Here is a 13,398-nt window from a genome sequence, read left to right on the forward strand (position 1 = left end):
ATATATCTTTATTGATTTCAGAGAAAGGAAAGGAGAGGGGGAGAGAGAGAGAAACATCAATGATGAGAGAGTCATTGATCGAGCCCGCAACCCAGGCATGTGCCCTGACCGGGAATTGAACCCCGATCACCTGGATCCCAGGTCAACGCTCAACCGCTGAGCCACGCCCGGCCGGGCTGTCCAACAATTTTTTTTATCATTCCTAAAAAAAAAAAAAATCTACTTGGCTCATTTTTGAAATCCAGGTCTTATCTCCATGAGTAGCAAGCTCAGAGACCTCCCTGGGCACAGCGGGCCCCTGCTGCGGCTTGGACGTGGATCTGCCTCTTGCTAGCTGACCAACATTGGGCAAGTTCCTTTACTTGGCTCACGCTGGTTTTACTCATCTATAAACAAGAATACGAACCCAGCTGGTGTGGCTCAGTGGCTGAGCATTGACCCATGCACCAAGAGGTCACCGGTGCCATTCCTGGTCAGGGCACAGGCCAGGGTTTTGGGCTCGGTCCTCAGGAGGGGGTGGGCAGGAGGCAGCCGATCAGTGACTCTCTCATCATTGATGTTTCTCTCTCCCCCGCTCCCTTCCTCTCTCCGAAGTCAATAAAGATATATTAAGACCAAAAAAAGAAAATGGTACATCTTTAATGACTCGGAGGTTGGGGTCAGACAAAATGAAGGTGGCAAGTCTTGAATTAAGAGCGCACCGCAGGCTGGGAGACGCGCGCACGGCCCGGAGTTTGTATGTACCGGGTGCTATTAGTTTGCAAGCAAAGCTGGCTCCGGTGCAGCGCTGCCTTTAGTTCATTAGACGGCTCCCAGCCTCCGACCATGAATCATTAACTGCGGACACCGCCCTGAGGACCAGTGTTCACATCTCCCGGGGCTGGTGGAGGGAAGGCAGAGGGGACGCAACTCGGCAAGGAAAGTGCTTATTTCTCAGCTTTAGATTCTCCAATTATTTCCAGTAGAAAAATATCATTAATATGGTCGCTTAAAACAGAACCAAGTGGGAAGATGGGGAGAAGGCATCTCGGCTGCAGGGGTGAAATTTTATAACAATTATCAAAAAATAAAAATTATTCAAAAATAGCTATTTGTCACCCTGGCCAGTTTGGCTCAGTGGCTAGAGCGTCGGCCTGCGGACTGAAGGGTCCCGGGTTCGATTCTGGTCAAGGACATGTACCTTGGTTGCAGGCTCCATCCCCAGCCCTGTCGGGGCATGTGTGGGGGGCAACCAACCGATGTCTGTCTCTCACATCCATGTTTCTCTCTCTCCCTCCCTCCTTTCCACTCTCTCTGAAAAGCAATGAAAAAAATATCCTGGGGTGAGAATTACAAAAAAAAAAAAAGCTCTTTGTCATTTTAATGGTGACAGGAGACTAGTGCCAGTGCTGGGGCCTGCGAGTGAGGAGAGTGGGACCCAAGCCAGTAACCTTTGCATTAGGACAGACCCTGGGACTCGGAGCGCAAACCATTACCGTGGATTCTGCCACGCTCCTGGCAGAGACGACGTGGACTGAAGGGAAATTTCATGATATCATTAAACATTTAAACACTGGATTCATAGTTGGCTGCTCCTGAGCAGCCTGCCTGTCGTTCTGACTCAGGTCTCTTATCCCTCGCGTCTTTATTGATGGTGACTTTTGCATTGTCTGCATCACCCCAGGGGGACTCTCTCCCGCGTAGCTTTGCTTCCCTCCTGCTGTTCCCGTCAGTGGCGGTGAAGAGCCGTTTCCAGGCCCCGGATGGGACGGGTTTCCCGGGAGCACTTGCAGAGGTCTCTCTCGGAAGCTATGATGTCACTGTGCACTGCACACGTGGCGGGGACAGGGCCACATGTCCTGCTTTGTTCTGAAAAACTATAGGGTGTCCCCCCCAAATGTACACACACTTTAACAGCTGACAACTCACTTAATTTTCACTGCTTTTCAGGTTTAACTGATTTGAAATAATGGGTGAAGCCAGACAAAGCTTTGAACAAAGAAAATTCATCCTAAAGTGCCACTCGACCTTTTTTTATGGGGACACATAAAAGATGAAGTTTAGGGTACAAAACCAGCAGCACTGTCCTGCGGCGCCCATAACCCCATCATTCAGGGCGCTGCCCCCAAACCCTGCTCAGCCCGCTCCCCTCCCCTCCCCTCCCCAGCAGCTGCTCCTTCAGCCTCCCCGCCGGGCAGAGGTTCGCTCCAGCTGTCTCCAGGGACTGGTGGCCAGCCTGAGGGGGGCCGCCGGGGGGCGTGTGGCCAGCGTCCTGTGGCCAGAGAGGCCTCCCCCGAGGGGCCGTGAGTGTGGGAGGTGTCGTGGCTGATCCGCCGAGGCCCACGCTCCCGATGTGGCTCCCACGTGCTCAGCTCCGCCGAGGTCACGCGGGCGTTTCTGACAGAGCGGAAACCACTGAGGGCCCAGCTGCTCCCGTTCCCGGAGGGGCCGCCGTCAACATGCTGCGTTTCATGTTTAAAAAAAGCCAGCAGGCTCTGCACGACCCTTGCTGACGTTATTGTTGAAACATTGGTACCCGTGTCCCACTCTCCTTACCCGTCCCTAACTTCCTTTGGGTCGCGACTGTCCCTTAGCCGGGGGGGCCGGCTGTGGCCCTCCTGAGTCCCGGGACACGTGCCTTTAGTGCCACGACACTTACTTTTCTCCTCTCATTTTTATATGGTTTTTAAAGGAATCCATTTCACAGTTCTGTAGCCAGGGAATCCTGTCTGTCTCCCTGCTCGGCGAGCCCTGGAATTCCTTTTCAAGCCTGATGACTCTCTCTCAGACCCAGGCTCCGCCCCGCTCCCTGAGGCCTCCGCTTCCCGCAGGCGAGGCGAGTCTGCAACACGCTGCCCCCCCCCATGGAGACTCTCAAAGGTTTATTGCTGTCCTTCGGCTCAAGTTGCAAATAGGGTCGTGATACTTTGTTACCATGATGTGTCCTTGGAACCAGAGGCGAGAACACAGTGCTTGGCACCTAGGAGGCGGTGACGAGTGATGTCAGGGTTAGTGCCTGGGTGCCGGGTGGGAGTGACGACGGGGTTAGTGCCTGGGTGCCGGGGGGCAGGAAGCTTGGAGTCCCTCCGGGCTCTGCCTCTTGTCAGTTCTTGTGCCTGGGGCACCTCAGGCAGCCTGTCTGGGCCTCTGTGTCCTGATCTGTAAATGAGGGTGTGAGGAGCCTGGATCGCCCCGTCTGGGTTCTTGGGCATCAAGCCACCCAGCGACCCCAGCCAGCGAGGAGGGGACCGGCCCTGGCAGGTTGCACACCGGCCCTACCCGAGTGGTAATTGGAGGGGCTGTCATTAGGTACCTCTAAACAGCTTCATTAAATGGGCCGACTTGAATTTATTTAGCACGGGTGTTCTCTGAGCAGCCATAACTGTATTTCACGTAGTGATTTCTGTAAATTAGAAATGCCATTTTCCTCCAGCCCGAGAATGTCAATGAACCCATTACTCAAAACCAAATTTAATCAACTGCATTTATTTTTTCCCTTTGGCAAGTGTGTGCTCCCCGGCTGCAAGGAAACGCGCCGTCGCCGTCGGATTGGCCGAGCGGAGCCGAGAGACGGGGCGTCAGGATTTATTGCTAATTTGGCTGTTAGGCCTTGGCAGGGCCCGACAGCCGTGCCTCCCGTAATGATATTTAATGTCTGGTCTTGGCTTTGAACTCCAGTTTCCCCAGTGTTGGCGAGCGCAGGGCTCTGTTCTCCCGCAAAATGTGCTGTCCGCCCAGCTGGTTTCCTCTGGCGGAGGACCGCCCACAGGTGCGGGGGGAGGGGCCTGCAGGTGCGGGGGAGGGGCCTGCAGGTGCGGGGGAGGGGCCTGCAGGTGCGGGGGGAGGGGCCTGCAGGTGCGGGGGAGGGGCCTGCAGGTGCGGGGGGAGGGGCCTGCAGGTGCGGGGGAGGGGCCTGCAGGTGCGGGGGAGGGGCCTGCAGGTGCGGGGGAGGGGCCTGCAGGTGTGCGGCAGCGTCCCAGGCGGTCTCCCTGCTCCTATTATGCGCATGCGCGGTGACACAGGCTGGGCACGTGCTCGGATGCGTGTCCCCGTGACCACCTCTGACCCCTGCCCGGGAACCCAAGGAGGTGGTAAACATGTAACAGTATCCTCATGATACTTCCTTGGGAAACTGTAGCAACTGGGGCGGAAGCGCAGGAGTTTGCCGGAGGTAGGAGGAGACGGGCGAGACCTGCTCCTCTCAGGTCACTCATTTCCCAGCTCCCGGCTAAACTGTGCTTCGAATGCTTCCTCCCCCCTTGGCCACTGAGAGCAAGTGTCACCCACCTTCCCGTCGAGGGTGACAGTGACGGCTGGCTGCCACTCTCCCCCACCCAGGGCGGTGCCAGCCTGTGCAAGGGGATTGGCACCCCCAGGAGCTCTGCAGCGAGACCAGGACTCCGAGCCTTTCAGGGCTGCAGGACAGACACCTGCCCGGGCGGGGTGGGCTGGCGACCCAGAAGCTCTCATCTCCCGCAAGGACTCCCTGAACACTGAGGGGGATTTACCGTCGCTCAGCACAATCGTATTGGACCATTATTGGCTTCCTCTGGCAAGTTCCTTAATTTTCTTGCTCACTAACAAGAATTAAAGTCTGGAGTCTGTAAGTGAGTGAAAAATTTACGGATAGAACTGAGCTCACGGATGAATTAGTTTCACGAGAATTTTCTAGTTTTTCTTGTCTCCCTCCCCCTCCCCTTTGGCTGTTGTGCTGTTCATTTAAAACTGTCGTATTTCACTGATTCTAAGGTGAATCCCGCACCCCCCAGACGTTCCTCCCTGCGCCGTGGGGATGCGCCTCACGGTTGGGGGAGTCTCACGATTACTTGGCAGACGTCTTTTCTTGGAGGCACATGCGGGGCACTTAGAATGCACGGCGTCCTCTGGCAGTGACAATGGCGCCGTCTGGGCTCTGTGCTGAGCCGGGGACACGTGTTTTCTCATTCAGTCCTCACAGGGATCCATTGATTCATTAATTGATCGGTGCTTGTGTCTTATCAACAAATACTCACTGAGCTCATATAATTAATAATAGTTAATGCGTATCGAGCAGGCCCTTTACAAATACTCTCCACATTTAAGATGACCCTGGGAGGCAGATGCTGGTGTGATTTCATTTTGTAGGTCAGCAGAACTGGCCTTCAGAGGTGAAGAAACTTGCCAACCTCATAGAGCTGGTGGGAGCAGGCAAGGTTCAAAGCCCATGTGTTGGCACCACCCTGAGCACCTCCGATGTTTGCTGTCATTATAATCAGCCTCGGTGAGGTGCTTTGCTATTTACCATAGGCTTCTACAAACACCTAATTTAATCCCAGCCTAATAACCTGGCAAATGCAAACTCTTCTATATAGTTTGCATTTAAAGGTGTAAAACCCTGTTAAAATACATTCCTAAAAGCTTACTTAAAAGGTATTAACAAACCGAAGGAACACCCAGGGGAGTTACAAGCTGGAACTGTTCCCCTTCATTAGGGCCAAGTAAATAAGAGCTGGTCGGAGTTTACACCAACTGCTGTCTAAAGGACAGTTGTCCACTCGATTACGCAAAGCCAGCTATTGCCACATGCGAGCCTTTATCCTGAGATCTAACTCCACACGTCGAACTAATTAAGAAAAATACCATGCAACCCCAATGGAGTTTTAAGGCAATGAGTAGTAACAGTTTATAAAAAGGGCCCTTGGGGTTTTAAACATGAAACATTAACTCAGGTTGATGCCTCTTCATAGAGCTTCAATCTTACAGGGAATGGCCTGAAAATTTGGGATGTTAACGTACTGAGCAGCGGGATCCGCCTTAGCCCCCCGTATGGCTGCTGAGGATGCGGTGAGAAAAAGCCAATGCTTCTCAGATGCCCCCTTTCTAGATACCCAAGGCCCTAATTTCCTAATGTTTTTTGGAAGTAAGAATTTTGGTTTGGGTGAAATGGGAGTACCAGTGGTCCAAAGATCTTCACAACGGTGCCCCCAGCAAGTCCCAGGCCCCGTGGGACCATGACAGATGGCTCGCCGCCTTCCTCTGTCTCTCCCTGGGGGGAAATGCAGCGTCTCGGACAGTTCATCCCTGACCCATGTCCGAGGATAAACAGAACGTTCCTGTTGAGCTGACCCTCTGGATGAAGACACTCTGAGGGCCCAGAGAACGTCCCTGGTTTTAATACGTTCACCGAGCCCGGGCGCCACCCTGAGGTTCCCGGATACGAAGGGTCAGGTCTCCGCCGTCTCACTGGCTCCGGCGCCGTAGGGCCGAGCGGCAGCCCCTCTCTGCTCGGCCTTTTCTGCCTCCAAGGTAGGAATGACCTTCGGCATTTTCGCCTGAAGTTTGTTCAGCGTCCCGCCTCCCGTTTAAAATAGGACTCCCCTTGGACAGAGGACTTAAAAAGTCATTTCACACACACATTTAAGGCCCTGGCCAGGTACTCAGTTGGTTAGAGCGTCACCCCAACAATCGACCACTGATGCACCCATAAGGGGAACCACAAATTGATGTTTCTCCCCCCCCTTTCTCAAACCAATTTTAAAAATTTAAAATAAAAATAGCGATGCCTGCGCGGCCCCTTTTTAGAGGTAAATGTATTTCTTCATTCATTAAGGGGAAATTGAGCTAAGAGTCTGAGGCATAAGCTTTCCCCAAATCTGAAGAATTCCCCCCGAACCGGCTATGAACCGGCTACGAGCTGATCTTTCTCTGGTTCCTTCTCAACCGACTCGATTATGGATTCCAAGGCGACTGTCAGCTCAATGCCGGGGCCCCTTTAGGCAGAAGCTTTGACGTGAGGTGAGTTCAGCAGGCTGCAGGCTGTTAAAGGCCCAGCTCTCTTTCCAACAGCCGCCTCTTTCCTTCGTCTAAAGGGCTGAAAGATGACGTCACCGTCTAAATTCCCGTCACTTTACCTCTCCGACCTCACCCCTCTGACCTGCTGGGAGGCCCGGTGCTTTGGGAGGATGTCTCAGTTTTGGTTTCCTGAGACGCAGACTGAGAAAGGAATCTGGGTGAAAGTCGTTACTGGGGAGGTGACCTTGGAAATTCAGACCAGGCGTGAGTACGTGAGACAGGGAGGAGCCGGGGAAGGGCACGCGATCGCGTGAACGGCCACGTGGGAGACCGGAGCTGCTCCCACGGGGGCTGGCCTGGGACACAGGCCTCCCAGCCACCTCGGGGGGTGGGGGACAGAACCCCGGGTTTATACAGCAGCTCCCGCCGCCTCAGGCTTGGGTCCGAGCTACCGTGGGAAGTGTGTGGGGCTCACTAGCCGCCCGTCCTTGGTGAGGCGCTTCTACCACCCGAGCCCGATTTGCTCCTGCGCAAGGCGGGCGTGACCCTGGCTGCACAGGACGGTGGGCGGCCTCCTACGGCGCTGAGTTCCCAAGGCCCCAGGCCCATGGCCTTTCCTATTAATGCAGATGAGCTCACGCGTCACTCCCCCCGGGATTGTCAAGTCTTATGAAGAGGTTGAGACACACCCGGCCGGCGGGCTCAGCCGTTGGGCATCAACCCTGAACCAGGAGGTTGCTGGTCCGATTCCTGGTCGGGGCACAAGCCCGGATTTTGGGCTTGATCCCTAGTAGGGGGCGTGCAGGAGGCGGCCGATCCATGGTTCTCTCAGCATTGATGTTTCTCTCTCTCTCTCTCCCTCTCCCTTCTTCTCTCTGAAATCAATTAAAAAAACACACCCTACTACTAGAAGTTTAGCCCTACACACAGATAACTGTTGAAGGCGGTCACGATAAATGCCATGAGAGGGGCAGCCGTCTCCTGGAGCTCCAGCCGTGGCTCTGCCACCTCTCAGCTGCGTGGCCATATTAGACGAGTGACTTAGCATCGTTGCTTGCAGGCGGCTCCGCCAGCCCCGGGCCCAGGGCCCCCACTGTCTTGCTCAGCTCTGAGACCCTGCTCCTCACTCCCTCCTCCCTGCCCCACCACCGCACCTCACACCCAGCTCCCCTTGGCCTCGGCTTAGGCCCGACTCCTCACCTGGAGCCCCTTTCCCTTCATCACGTTCCTCCCAGCAGGTCTTGCGTTGCCCTCAGCGGCTCCTCCTGCCTCACGTCTGCAGCGAGTTTCGTCTCTGCCACCAGCTGGCCTGCCTCCCATTGAGAGCAAGGCCGTCGATTGCCTGCCTCCCGCACATACCCCGACTGGGGCCTGGGATTGAACCTGCAACCCAGGTACGTGCCCTTGACTGGGAATCGAACCCACGACCCTTCGGTGCCCTGGCCGATGCTCTAACCACTGAACCACACAGGCCAGAGCTCAGTTTCTTTAAGTCTCAGCCTCTTTGACCTTAAGTGAAGAGACGAGACTGGGGCCTCTGGGATGCTTGCCAAGCCTGTCACCCTCCTCTCAGGACACACGCTATTTCAGGCATGACATAGGCACCTGTGATTTGTAACCTGGCTACAGTCAGCGTGGCTTCTAGCTAACGCTGCTCCAGTCTCCCCAAGGGAAGTCCCTCGGCTCACTCTCACCTGGCAGACTTCCACGGGGAGGCGGGGCAGGGTATAGGACTGACCTCTCCGGGAGCAGGCATGTGGCCAGGGCCAAGCTGGGCTCACATTTCTTTTTCTTTTTCTTTTTTAAAAACATGTCTTTATTGATTTCAGAGAGAGGAAAGGAGAGAGAGAGAAACATCAATGATGAGAGTCACTGATCGGCTGCCTCCTGCACGCCCCCGACTGGGGATCAAGCCCGTAACCCGGGCCTGTGCCCTGACCGGGAATCGAACCGCGATCTCCTGGATCCCAGGTCGATGCTCAACCAGAGCCACGCCGGCCGGGCTGGGCTCACATTTCATTCTTGGGTCCCAGCGCTTGCCTCAGGCTTGGTCATGGGGCCAGTAATAACCACGCTCGGCTGTTTGATTCTGACGTTTAGGGAAAGATGGACTCAGGACCCACTTGCTTTGTAATTGAACCGGGGAGGGTGCAGGCAGTTACCCACGTTGGTGGCAGTCACCCGTGTGCCACGGTGAACCTGGGAATGAGCCAGCATTGGACCGAGCAGAGCCCAAAGAGTAAAGGACCGGGTCCTGGTGACCGTCTGTGTCCCCTGAAGCCACCCCTACCTGCAGCCAGGCCTCAGGCTGGACTCTCCTGATAACTGAGCCAATGTTTTCCCTTTTTGGGGTTCAGTTCTTGGTTCCTGGTCACCAAAGAATAACATGAGATTACAGGGTGTCTTTTTTGTTTTTTGGGGCACAAAAGATCTAGAATCTTACTGAGTAAGCAGCTTCTTCCCGATCAGGCCCGGCCAGCGTGCCTCAGGCCTTGGACCATCTCCAATTATTGTGGGAGAGACATGGCTCCAGAGGATGGAAGGGACCTCACTTACCACGTGGTAAATATCTGTTAAGTGGCGGGTGAGGCTTTATGACTCCCTCCTGCCAGAGGGTCCCGATCGTCCGCGTGTCTGCCGACGAGGCTGATGGCTCCTGTCGTGTGCATTTCGGGGTGGGGAGCAGCTTCCTCGGGCAGCTCCCTGACCTCCGTCTCTCAGGAATTACACTTGAACTTGGAAGCCAGGCATCGTTTTGGTTAAGACAGTGTGAATTGATTGAATGGATTATCTCTACTTGGACACAAGTCATTACATTTCACCAGGTCCCAGAATTTTAGGGTTGGGAGAGGCCTCGAGGGAACCACTCTTCCACCCCCCTCCCCGCGTTCAGTCGATGAGGGGATGGCGGTCGGACGTTGGGAGAGAGCCACACCTAGTTAAAGGCTGTCACGGGCTGGAACGAAGGCCTCCCGACCTCCAGCCTGGATGGTTTTTTTGACGGCACCTCTCCTGCTCTACCCTGTCCCGACATGTCCCATGAACACAAACTACGAAAGCCGAGGGGCCTGGCAAAGACGTGCTAGACCAAAGTATGAAAAGCCATCTCCCTCGGTGGCTCGGTCTCATTCCTGCCACCTCTGCTCTCTTTCTGGGACAGGCTCAAGGTCGGACAAACGGCACAGGCACCTATCCAGCCGGGAAACCCAGCCGAGGTCCATGCGAGGTAGGAGACAGTGTAGGCGCTTGAATCCAGAAATTAAGGAATTGGGGATGGGCTTGGTACCTGGCTTCAAACCACGTCTGGAATCTTAAAAGATTCGCACTCGCCGGTCCTTCCCCAGCCTCCCAGGACACTCTGTGATTCTCCGGTGTCCTTGGGCTGTTTAAATAACCGAATCCTCCTGGGTGTGGCCCACGAGACTCTCCACCTCGTAATAAACCCCACTCGATGCGGCCGCGATGAGTTCATAGGAGAGATTTCTAACGTGGGGCGCTGGCTCGTTGGGTGACTGTTTCTGCTGCTGAGGAGGAACATTCAGCAAAGTTATCGCGTCTGTGGTCCGTTCACTCGGTTCTCACATGGAAAATTTATAAATTTAGGTAAACAAACTTCACGCTGGGGCAATTTCCTGGGTGAGATAAATAAGCTCTTTTTCTGAGTTCGGCTTATTGACAAATAAACTAGGGTTGAGCTGGTTACTTTCCAAAGCCTCCGGGCATGTGTGGGTCCTGAAACGACACTGTGGGTGGAATGAGTGGTCGGCGGACACAGAAAGGACAGGCCGCCGGAGCTCGGCGCGGCCCCGGCCCCACGGCGGCTGTGCTCCTGACGCCCGGCCAGCACCCTTCCCGTCCGTGGAGGCAACGAGGCCCGAGCCCCCCTTGCTTCTCGGAAGAGCCGTGGTGACGAATGGAGCTGCTGGTTGCAAACGGCTCCGAGTCCTCAGCTGGGGGGAAGGTGCTCAAGCAACCAGCGTCCTCATGGGGTCCCGCTGCTCTCGCTCCGGGGCCGGCACCGAGGGTCTGAGCCTCTCCGCACCCGCACGATCCAGGGTGCTCTGTAGATGGACCTGCGGACGGGGGACCCCTCTCACCCACACCCGCTCGTCTAACCTCAGTCCTTTCCTTGTCTTCATAGCACTTGTCCCGAGTTTACTTATAAACTCGTGGCCTCCCAAGGACACAAGTTCCAGGAAGGGCAGGAACCGAGTCTGCTTTGTCCTCTTGTGGCCCAGGGCCCAGCCCAGTGCCAGGCAAACAATAGGGCTGAAGAAAGACTGACTTAGGGGTGCGCGAGTGAATGACATAGTTCATGGTGTAACCCGGCTATTCCGTTATCACAGAATTTGACCTCATTGGCCAAGACACTTTCGCCCATGAGCTTCTGAATTCCAATAACTAGGTAGGCGATTTCCCATAAATGTGGTTTTATTGTGTTTTATTGATTTTTAGAGAGAGAGGAAGGGGGGATAGAGAGACAGGAACACCGAGGGGAGAGAAGCGTCATCCATCGGCTGCCTCCTGTGTGCCCCCTGCTGGGGATCGAGCCCACAACCCGGGCCTGTGCCCCGACCAGGCATCGAACCCGTGACCCCCTGGTTCATGGGTCGACGCTCAGCCACTGAGCCACACTGGCTGGGAGGAAATGTGGTTTTAAGGATACCAGTTACGGACAAGTAAATAAGCTGACACGCGGTCTCTAACACTGGGTCTCTCACGTATCGATGGGGACGCCTTAAGGAGTGTCAGCGTAGGGACCCGGCGGTGATGCAATGGGTAGTTAGTTCAGAACGTGGATTCTTTGTAGGTTTGCACGGTAATTTGTGTATCTCGCTATTTTTCTGGTGACAAACTCTCACATTTTATTGTGTTAAGTTGCTGTAAAAGGCCCACAAGTTTGATGTCAAATTTGAGAAGCTGGACAGCTCCCAGCACCGACGGTGGAGCGTTGGTGTGGGTCGTGGGGATATGTGTCGGGCTCAACCATTTGCCCCAGATAATCCCCGGCCGGTGGGGTGATTGATTTTTGCTCCTGTCCAGCTTTCAAAAAGGAGGCAGTCACTGTGTTAAACCTTCCAACAGCCGTAAGGACCTGGGGACCTGTCCCTGCAGCCTCCGTCATTCCGGTGCCACGGCTGCCCAGGGAGCGGAGCCGGGGACGGGGGTGGGGGGGGCTCTCTTATCAGTTGCTTCGGTCCTTTAGGGCAGCTGACACCAGCCTCAGCCTTTGTTCTCGAAAGCTGTGTCTTCTTTGGCTTTCTGTGTGAATTCCGGGCAGGCCTCCTGTGTGTATGTATTTTGGATAATTGTTCCGTGGCCATCGATGCCTTTGTCCTGAAGGCAGCGCTGAGGCAATTCGCACTGTCCAGAGCCCGTCCCTGGCCCCCAGCACCCTCGGAGTCCGATGGGCCGTCTCAGGCAGTCCCACCCGCCTGGCAGTGTCCTCACTATTTGGATCTCAGGCCCGAGCTGTGGTCACAGCCCAGAGTCTGGAATTAACTGCCCGATCCCGCCCTTGGGTGACCTTGGCGAGTTGCTCAGCCCTTGTAAGCCTCAAATGGAAAACGGTTTCTCAAATGGAAAACGGAGGGAACGGCGGGGCCTCCCTCTGGGGTTGTTTGAAGGTTCAGTGGAATTACGCATATAATGGGCTCGCCATCGCGCCCAGAACCCCCGACAGGCTCACAGGAGTTGCCGTTTTTACAACCTCTCTCCCTGGTCCCGCAGCTGAACTGATTCCTGTGGCAAGTGCCCCGTAATTTACATTCTCAGGTCTCTTTCCTCTCTCTTCCCTCCCTGACAGGCTCCGAGCTTCATTCCTCTTCTCTGAGGCCCTTTGGTCACCTCCCCTCCAAATGCCCCCAGAGGCGGCCCTGCCTCTGCTCCAGCCTGAATGCCCTCCTCCCTGGGCGCCCCCTGGGCATCGAGTCAAGGGCGCTCTCCTGGACTCCACTTGGGTGGCCGCCATCTGGAGGGGTCCCCCCTTTCTGGGAGGAGGTGGTACCCTGAGCACGCTGCTTGGCCCCAAATGGTAAATGCATCCACCTGAGACCCTGCCCGGCACCCAGCAAATGCTCATGAATACTTCCTCAAGGATTTTTAAAAATGTAAGATGATGTGGAACTTTATTTATAACATTCAAATTTTGCCTGAAAGTCAAGAATATCCGTAACTGAGAACTGTCTTAGGAAGTGATACGTCCCAATAAGCCCATCGCCGGTGGAGGTAAGTTCTCAGAGTCCGGCAGGAGGAGCCGGGACCAGGGGCTCTTCCTTCCCAGGAGGAAAGGCCCCAGGAGCTGCGCTCTGCGGGCGTGAAAGGGCTTCCCTGGCTCCGCGTCTGAGCCTCTCAGAAACCCCGGTTTCATCCTAATTGAAATTCTGCAGGAAGCGCGTGAGGGGAGCGCCCAGGAGCCTCTGAGCTCTGAGCCTGGGAGATTAGGGGGCGTGCGGGATGATTTTATAGCTGAGTTTAAGCTGGTTCTGGGGATTCTGTATTTCGGAGCCGAGTCTCTCCCCTCCGTGGTAGTTACCAGTCTCCTTCAGGGCCCCGTTCGAAGTGACCGCGCGAAGCAGGCGCTCGCGTTTGGAAAGATGACGATGGATGACGTCCGCCTGGCCATAGGGCTCCGCACAGGACGGCAGG

Source organism: Miniopterus schreibersii (assembly GCF_964146895.1).
Source record: "Miniopterus schreibersii genome assembly, chromosome: 15".
In the NCBI taxonomy this organism is placed as follows: Eukaryota; Metazoa; Chordata; class Mammalia; order Chiroptera; family Miniopteridae; genus Miniopterus; species Miniopterus schreibersii.